At 39.5% G+C, this 9297-nt stretch overlaps 1 non-coding gene across 1 annotated transcript; it reads left to right on the forward strand.

Moving 5' to 3' along the window:
* The first annotated feature begins 6015 nt into the window (after positions 1-6015).
* On the forward strand, positions 6016-6119 carry LOC112753898 (small nucleolar RNA R71). Its single transcript, XR_003178260.1, has one exon. It is a non-coding gene; the product is annotated as a small nucleolar RNA R71 (small nucleolar RNA).
* The last annotated feature ends 3178 nt before the right edge of the window (positions 6120-9297 follow it).

Genomic DNA, 9297 nt, shown 5'->3' on the forward strand with positions numbered 1-9297 from the left:
TGCAAAGTTTCATGAGAAATCTTCCATTCATAGCATTCAAATATATAACTAAAAACTCATGGAATTTGCATAAAAATCTACATGTTGAATGATTTATTGCTTTGTTCTTCATTTAACCATTTTTGGTTACTTTAAGCTCAAGAAAATGCATAAAACAACTAAAACTAACAGAAAATTGCTAGTGAAACTAGTCCATGATGCCTTGGCATCACAACACCAAACTTAATACTTGCTTGTCCCTAAGCAAGTCCTGAGTTATTTGAGAAGAAAGTATGAAACAGAAAGCAATTACATTGGCTATATTAGAAAGCATTTGAAGTTCATCAGAAGGGTTTTATGCAGAAAGTTGCAGCATCACTTTTTCATACTTATCAGGTAGGATTATCACTTTTTCATTGCATCCATCAAAAATTGCTATGGCCTCTTGTTATTCTTATGTCTTTGGTACCTTTCTTCTGTTTTTCTTTTCTTTTTCTTAGAGCTTCTTTTGCTCCTTGTTTGCTTAGTGTCATGTGTTGCACAAGCCTTTGGCATTTTCTTTTCTTATCAGTGCACTACACATATCCACTTTAGGCATTTTAGTTCACATTTCTTCTTGAGACATTGGTGCCCAGCACCTCTTTGTGTGACTAAATGTTTTGTATTTAGGTTGCTCTTGATAATGGACTTTTGGTTGATAATCCCGGGTTAGTTAACCCAAGTTACCAAGTGTTGAAACACTCCTCAGAACCTATTCATCCAAGCATATCCTTAATACATAAACACCACAGGCATTTGTCTCAGAAGTTCAAACCATTGATGCCTAGCTTATTTTCTCAATTTTTTTTTTTTTTTGCTTTTTGGTTGCCCTTTTTCAGTGGCTTTTTCTTCTTCTTTTTCTTTCTTTTTTATGGCCAAAGACATTTATTCATCAAGATCCATAGACAATTTTCAATTCTACATAAAGAATGATAATTCTACACTCTAATTCCAGTGATCTGACTAAACAATCAAGCATGCATACCACCACTTAATTCTACTTAATTTGTTACTAATTTAGCCAAGTTACTTTTGTTCAAACTTTTCTTTTATTTTGGAAACAGAACAAGCATGGCAAGCATTTGTTTAAGAAGGTGAAGTTATATCCAAACATCTAGGCATTAACTTTATTCAAAGCACTTAACAAACACACATACTAAAAAAAAAAACGACTCATAAAAAAAAAGACTCCTCCTAACACTTAAATGACTTATGATGAAAACACGTTCATAATAGACAATTCACCAATTATCATTTGATTATTAAGGAACGAGACCACCTCTTATTTATTGCTTGGTTCTTCTTAATTCTTGGGATCCTGCTTCTTCTTGCTTCCTGCCTCTTTTTGACCACTTGTGCTTCCTTTGTCTTTTCTTATGAGCTTTTTCCAGAATCCAGCCTTTTTCATCGTTTCTTCCACTCCTTTTTCAAGGATCATTGCCTTGTTTATTTCTCCTTCTTTCCTCCCTTTGAAATACTCATCATAAGCTGGGAATGCTGGGTCCATCTTGTGTAGATTTCCCCTATGTAGTTAAGCTTGATTTGCGAACTGATGTTGTAATCAGCTTGGACTGAGTATCTTGCATTCTGTAAAGTGGTGGCTTCCTTGATTGCCAAGACATTGGCATCTTGGTGTTGGCATATGTGGCTGAAGGATTCCTGTAAGTGTAGATTTTGTTCCCTTTGCAGATCAAAGAATCTTGATTCAAAGTTCCTTTGCATATCCATCATTTTTAGATGAAAGTCTTCTTGTCTTTCCTGAGACCTCATGTATTGTTGAGACATTCCTTCCATGATTTCCTGCATTCTGCTCATATCCATGGGGTCTCTGGGAATTCGTTGTCTTCTTTCAGGAGTTGCTTGCTCTTCTTGCTCTTCTTCTCTGTCTTCTCCTTCCTGTCTTTCTTGTGCTGCTTCTTGCTCGGCTTCCACTTGTTGCCCTCCTTCATTTCTTCTTCTTGTATGTCTTGGAGGAGTTGGGCCAAGAGTCATTCTGTGTGCAGTTATGGCCAGCCCAGGATATAGCCAATTAGGTCTTTCATCCTCAAGTGTACTTGGGCATCGATGCATAGTCTAATGATGGTGCTAGGGAAATGAAGCCAGGATTCAGGGTCACTTTTCTCACTAAACTCTTGTATCTGCTCAGCAATGAGTTTATGAACTTTGATCTCTCCTCCAACCATAATGCAATGTAGCAAGATGGCTCTTTTAGGGACTATTTCTGAAGAGTTTGCAGTGGGTAGGATGGATCTCCTAACTATTGCATACCACCCTTTAGCTTCAGGTGTTAGGTCTCCCCTTCTCAAGACTCTTGGAGCCCCTCTTGTTTTTCTCACCCATTCAGCTCTGATGGCACAAAGGTCTTCAGCAATAGTTGTATAGTCAGGTTCTCCTCTCATCCTTTCTTCATAACTTGCTTGGCTGAAATGTATGTTCTTCAGGCCAAGAGTTTTCATGATTGCTTTAGGACTGAAGTCAACTTCCACCCCTCTCACATAGCTTTTGTATGTGGGGTTCTTGGTTTGATCCTCCCTTACTGCATTTGCATAAACTCCTTCACCAAGTTGATGTTGATTCTAGTGATTGGCTTAGTTAGGAGCTCCCACTTCCTCTTTTTGATCTTTTCCCAAACACCTGGGAACTCATCCTTTTCAAGTTCAAAGGGGACCTCAGCTAGTACCGTTTTAGGTCTCATCCATTCAGCTTGAATCTCATGGAATACTGATCTGTATCTCCATGCATCGAATCCCCTGTTTTCCTCCATTGGCTGCTTGTCTTTTCTTCTTTTGTGGCTAGATGAAGCTGCCATTTTGGTAAGTGACAACTAAAGTTGACAAGGTGAAGCAAGAAGTGTTGTTGGAGGTGTGGTGAGATTGTTTTCGGCAAGAGATGGTTATGCTATGATGAAGGAAAAAGTGTATGAAGGAGGCTTGATGGTGTGGGACTCGTTCCCCAAGTGGTTCTTTATAGTGCCCCATGAGTGAAAAATGAACGGCTAGGGTGGTTTGTGAAGGGTGGCTTGATGGTAAATATATGAATTGTAGATAGGGACGATTGGCTTTTCATTTTCTTGGAAGTATTCTGGATGCATTAGGTTGTACATGTAGCTTTCTTTTCTTGCAGAACTTCCTTTTCCCATGTGTTAGTTTCAAAGATTTATGAGTTTTCTTTTTGACCAAGCACGTCCCTCCCTTTTGTCTTTTTCCTCCATTTTGTCTTTTTTTGTACCTGCACAAACAAACAAATTTGCTATCATTTTTCGGTCCATGTGAATTATGATAGTATTTGCACATGTAAATCAATGCTTGTCTTTATGAACTTATAGCCGTGACTTCTACATGCATGCACACTTATTATTTGGACACCAAACTTAGTTTTTGATTAAGTCTCCTGATGACATGAAATCCATGTTGGTTGCCCTTAATGAGTGTGCATATTTCTAATAAATCATAGTCACCTTGGCTCTTTGATTCTAAACAAAGTGACTACCCTAAGTAATTGAAACTAAAGCACTAAAACATATGAATGGTATACTTGTCATGAATTTTGAAATCCAGAGGTATTTCTTGCTTTTCATAAACCGTGTTCAAAAAGAACACCAAACTTAATGTTTGGTTGTGCACCTTGAATGAAAGATGGAATTCAATTTGAGTAAGATTTGGGAGTGCCATCAGGCACACCAAACTTAGAGACCAATTGTAATTTACATGCACGGTTTGGTGCACTTAATCAATAGTTGTCCTGAGGATTCAAGTTCATGCGTAAGAAACCATACTTTATTAGATGTAAAGCAAAGCACTAAAGATTAAGGATACTAAAAACATGGGTTGCCTCCCATGAAGCGCTTCTTTAACGTCACTAGCTTGACGGTTGTCCCTTGTTAGGGTGGATTGTAGTGCTTGACGTCCTCTCCTCTCACTATGAAAACGTCCCCTCTTGATTCATTCATGACCTCTAAATGTTCCATAGAAAGAACTTTCTTGATTGTGAACACTTGAGGGAGCTGGGAAGGAATGGTCTTGAGGCCAGGTGGGATTGGCAGATAATGACTTGAGATCACTTTATCTCCCGGAGAAAAACCTTCAGTGGGAATTTTCTTGTTTCTCCATCCTCTTGGCAATCTCCCTATCACTCTTCCCTTTCTCTTGAGGATTTCTTCATTGACCTTTATGTCAGGAGGATCCTTCTGATCTGTTTCCACTGATTCTTGTGGCTCTAACTCTTGCAACTTTTGTTTGCCTTCTAATGACGGTTTTAGAGTCTCAGCTGCTGGATTACTTTCCTCCAAACACGGATGGCTACTATCATCTTTAGGCTTTTCAAATTCTGGTTCAGGTTCAGATGCAGGTTGAAGACTTTGAAAATGAGCTGTTCATCATGTATTCTCAGAATTAGCTCTCCTTGTTCTACATCTATGAGCGCTCTAGTAGTGGCTAGAAATGGTCTGCCCAGAATGATAGGGTGTAAATAGCTTTCCTCCATGTCCACAATGACAAAGTCTGTGGGGAAATAATAATCTCCCACTTTCACCAGCACATTTTCAACTACCCCTTCAGCTTGCTTCTGAGTTTTGTCAGCCAGTTGTATGATTACATCAGTGGATCTCACCTCATTCAATTGTAGCCTCTTCATAAGAGTTAGAGGCATCACATTTATGCTAGCTCCTAGATCACAGAATCCTCTGTCAATTTTTGTTTCCCCAATGATGCAAGTGATATGAAAACTTCCTGGGTCCGTTTTCTTAGAGAGGGTGTCCTTCTTGATGAGAGCACTGCATTCTTTGTTCATTGTTACAGTTTGTCCTCCCTTCAAAACTCTTTTCTTGCTTAACAATTCCTTTAAATACTTGATGTGTGTGGGCATTTGATGAAGAATCTCAAGAAAAGGAATATTGACATGAAGAGAGTTAAATGTCTCTAGAAACCTTGAATAGGTTTTCTTTTTTTCACCTCCTCCTAACCTTTCAGGAAATGGTGCTTTTGGTTGGTATATTTCCATCATGCCTTTTTGCAGTTCCTTGGCTTGCTCAGTTCCACCTTCCTGCTTAACTTCTTCCACACCTTCTTTCAAGATTTCCGGTTCATGCTCTGAGGGCCTGATTCCTTCTTCTTCTGAGACTTCCTTCAATAAGGTGATGGCCTTGCATTCTTCCCATCTTACTCTCTTTTGTTCCCCTTTAGGATTCTTTTCTGTGTCACTAGGGAACACTGCAGTTGATTTTGGGGCCTGTCGAGATAGCTCTCCTACCAGAGATTCCATCCATTGAGTTTTTCACCATGGTTTCTTAAGGTAGTCCTCACATCATCCCTGAAGCTTTTCAATTCAATTATGTCTTGACTCATGGTTGCCATCATTCCTTCAATCCGGTTTAATTGATCTTGAAATTGTTGGTTCGGATTGGGTTGGGTAGGTTGATTACTTTGGTCATGGTATGATGATTGGGGGTAAGTGTTTTGTGTGGCTTGGTATGATCTTTGGTTGGAGTTTTGGTATGTGGAATTGTTATGTTGGTTGTGGTTGTAAGGTTTGTGGTTTTGTGGTTGGGTTTGTTGGTTTCCCCACCCAAAGTTTGGGTGGTTTCTCCAGCCTGGGTTGTAAGTATTGGAATGTGGATCATATGATTGCCTTTGTTGGTTTCCCACATAATTGGCCTCTTCCCAATCACTTCCTTCAATGCCTACTTCCTCTTGATCTTGTGTGTGGATTGCAGCCACTTGCTTTGTTTCTAATTGCCTGGTAAGTTCTGCTAGTTGCTTGGCAAACACCTTGTTTTGGGCTAGAATTGTATCAACCTGGTTCAGTTCCATGACTCCCTTAGTGTTGTGCCTTTCTGATGCATAGTAGTACTCATTCTCAGCCACTGTCTCAATCACTTCAATGGCTTCTTCCACAGTCTTTTTCCTGTTCAATGAACCTCCTGATGAATGGTCTATAGCCTTCCTTGATTCATAAGAGAGCCCATCATAGAAGATGTGCAGTTGCACCCAATCATGGAACATGTTTGGTGGGCATTTCCTTGTCAAGTCCTTGAATCTTTCCCATGCCTCGTAGAGAGTTTCACCATCTTGTTGTCTAAAAGTCTGGACCTCAGATCGAAGCCTATTGACCTTTTGTGGAGGGTAGAAACGTGCCAGAAACTTGCTTTCCACCTCATCCCATGTTGTTAGACTCCCCCTTGGGAATGATTCCAGCCACTTAGCTGCTTTGTCCCTAAGTGAAAATGGGAACAAGAGCAGTTTATAGGCATCTTCCTGGACTCCATTGGACTTCACAGTGTCACAAATTCTCAAGAATTTTGTGAGATGTTGGTTTGGGTCTTCATTAGCACTTCCTCCAAAGGAACAATGATTTTCCACCAATGATATTAGCTGTGGCTTGAGCTCAAAATTGTTGGCCTGAATGGGTGGTTTCTGGATGCTACTACCACAATTCCCTGAGGTTGGGTTTATGTATGAACTCAAAACCCTCCTCTCAGGGATGGCATTGTTTCCATCAGCTCTCTCATGGTTGTGAACTTCTCTATCCATGTTGAGATCTAAAGCTTCCTCAAAATTGTCCTCAGATTCTCCTTCAGATTCCTCTTCTCCCACTACTCTCTTCCCTCTTGCTTCCCTTCTAAGTCTATGAAGGGTCCTCTCTGGTTCGGTATACGGAGGAGTTGATGTCTCTCCTCTCCTACCTGTCATACAAGAACACAGCTCAAACACAAACAAGTGAAATACTCTTGGTTAATGAAAGAGTATGGTTAGATCAATTGAGGAATTAAATCAAACAGTTAGTGAGTCAGTGAGTTAGTTGCATGAATCTAAAGGCGTAAAGAAAGAAAGCATGTAACCAAGTGCAGAAATTAAAATTCAACAAGTATCTAGAACAGAATTAACAAAGCAAGAGAAAATTGCTCAATCTAGTTAGCTTCCAATTTGAGAATTGTCAATCGAAAACCAATCCCCGGCAACGGCGCCATAAACTTGATGCGCATAAACGTGTTATGCTACGATTTAGGAAATTGCACGATCGGCAAAATTCCTTCCGGCAAGTGCACCGGTTATCATCGTCAAGTAAAAACTCACAATAGAGTGAGGTCGAATCCCACAAGGATTGGTTGAGTGAGCAATTCGGATTAGAAGTGTGTTCTAGTTGAGCGGAATCAATATTTGAGATGAGAATTGCGGAATGTAAAATTGGCGGGAAAAGTAAATGACAAGAAAATTAAATGGCTGAATCTTAAATTTGCATGAATTCAAGAGCAGAATGTAAATTGCTGAAATTAAAAGGGAATGGGGATGATTGCAAGAATTGAATTGCAGAATGTAAAGAGAAAGTGGAAATCAGAAATGGGGAATTCATTGGGTTTAGGAGATATTGAAATCTCCGAATCAAAACATGTAAATCTCTTCCTCAACCAATGCATTCATTGAATTTTGCTTGGCAATCTTATATGATTGGATCCCAATTCCTTGGCTCACCAATGCTCTCTAAAAACAAACAAATTCCCAATCCCTTGGTTTAAATGTTCATAAGAAGAGATGATGCTTGGTCACTGATTATACCACACAATTTCATGAACCACAATTTGGTAGGATTACATGTCACAATATCCATCCAAACCCCAATCCAATCCACTGTGAGAAAGCTTCTCTAGCATGAATCCTCCATTCCTTTCCCAAGGCTCCGAAGGATTCCAAGTATGAGTAGCTTCTTTCCCAAGACAACTACTCAATGGAATTAGATCGAGAAGCTTTCTAACAAAATTCAAGAGAAAAGATTGAAGAAGAAGATAAACTATTATTGATTCATTGAATTACAATAGAGCTCCCTAACCCAATGAAAGGGGGTTTAGTGAATCATAGCTCTGAATTCAATTACAAAGAAAAGGAAAACTGGCTAAAAGTGAAAGTCCCCCTTCCTTTCTAACTTCAATTCTATCCTATTTATACACTTTCTATATTGAGCTTCAGTTGTGCTTCTTGGGCTTTGAGGCCTCTCCTTGCTTTCCTTTTGCCTTGGGTTTATGATCCATAATGTTGATGAGGTTGTTGATCCAAATTCTGTACATTTCATTGAGCCAATTTAGTGATAATCAAATAATGACACATGACTCAATAAATTGAGATTTCCAACTCATCAATCCTTCAGGCCCAATCCCATAAACCATGATATTCAATTGGGTTTCATACCAAAGTGAGTTTAAGTTAATATTTGTGCTCAAAGACTAACTTAAACCACAATATTTTTGGCCCAGAAACCTTTTCCAAGAGTGGCGTTTAAGTTGCAGTTTAAGCTTAAACTGCAGCTTAAACGCCAGACACTTCCAGTGAGGCCTTTTGTAGAAGCACGTTTAAGCTTCAGTTTAAGGTTAAACTGAAGCTTAAACGTGGAAATGGAAGAATGGTAGCCCTGGAGAGTAATGTAGTCGAACACGTTTAACCTCCAGTTTAAGGTTAAACTGGAGGTTAAACGTGGAAAAGGAATGAGGCATCCTGGAGGTCGAACACGTTTAACCTCCAGTTTGAGGTCAAACTGGAGGTTAAACGTGGAAGCTTGGAATGGTGGCCCTGGAGGTGTCGAACACGTTTAACCTCCAGTTTGGGGTCAAACTGGAGGTTAAACGTGGAGGTGGAGAGAGCAACCCTGGAGTGAAAGAAAACGTCGAACACGTTTAAGCTCCAGTTTGAGTCAAACTGGAGCTTAAACGTGGAATGGCCCCTGGTACTCTTCCTGGTTCTGGCGTTTAACCTCCAGTTTGAGGTCAAACTGGAGGTTAAACGTGGAACTCCTCCCTGGTGTCATACTCATTCTGGCGTTTAACCTCCAGTTTGACTCAAACTGGAGGTTAAACGTGGAATGCTCCTTAAGTGAGGCCTATCATTCTGGCGTTTAACCTCCAGTTTGAGGTCAAACTGGAGGTTAAACTTCAATCCCAGCATTTCTTATTCTTCATGATTTTGGCGTTTAAGCTCCAGTTTAAGCTTAAACTGGAACTTAAACTCCACATGTGATATTCAAGCTTCCTTTATTGATTTTCTTGCTTCCTTGCTTAGCCTCTTCTTCCCTGAAATCATCCAAACAATTGCATCAAAGTCTTGCAAAGTTTCATGAGAAATCTTCCATTCATAGCATTCAAATAATATAACTAAAAACTCATGGAATTTGCATAAAAATCTACATGTTGAATGATTTATTGCTTTGTTCTTCATTTAACCATTTTTGGTTACTTTAAGCTCAAGAAAATGCATAAAACAACTAAAACTAACAGAAAATTGCTAGTGAAACTAGTCC

Source organism: Arachis hypogaea, chromosome 15 (assembly GCF_003086295.3).
Source record: "Arachis hypogaea cultivar Tifrunner chromosome 15, arahy.Tifrunner.gnm2.J5K5, whole genome shotgun sequence".
Taxonomy (NCBI): Eukaryota; Viridiplantae; Streptophyta; class Magnoliopsida; order Fabales; family Fabaceae; genus Arachis; species Arachis hypogaea.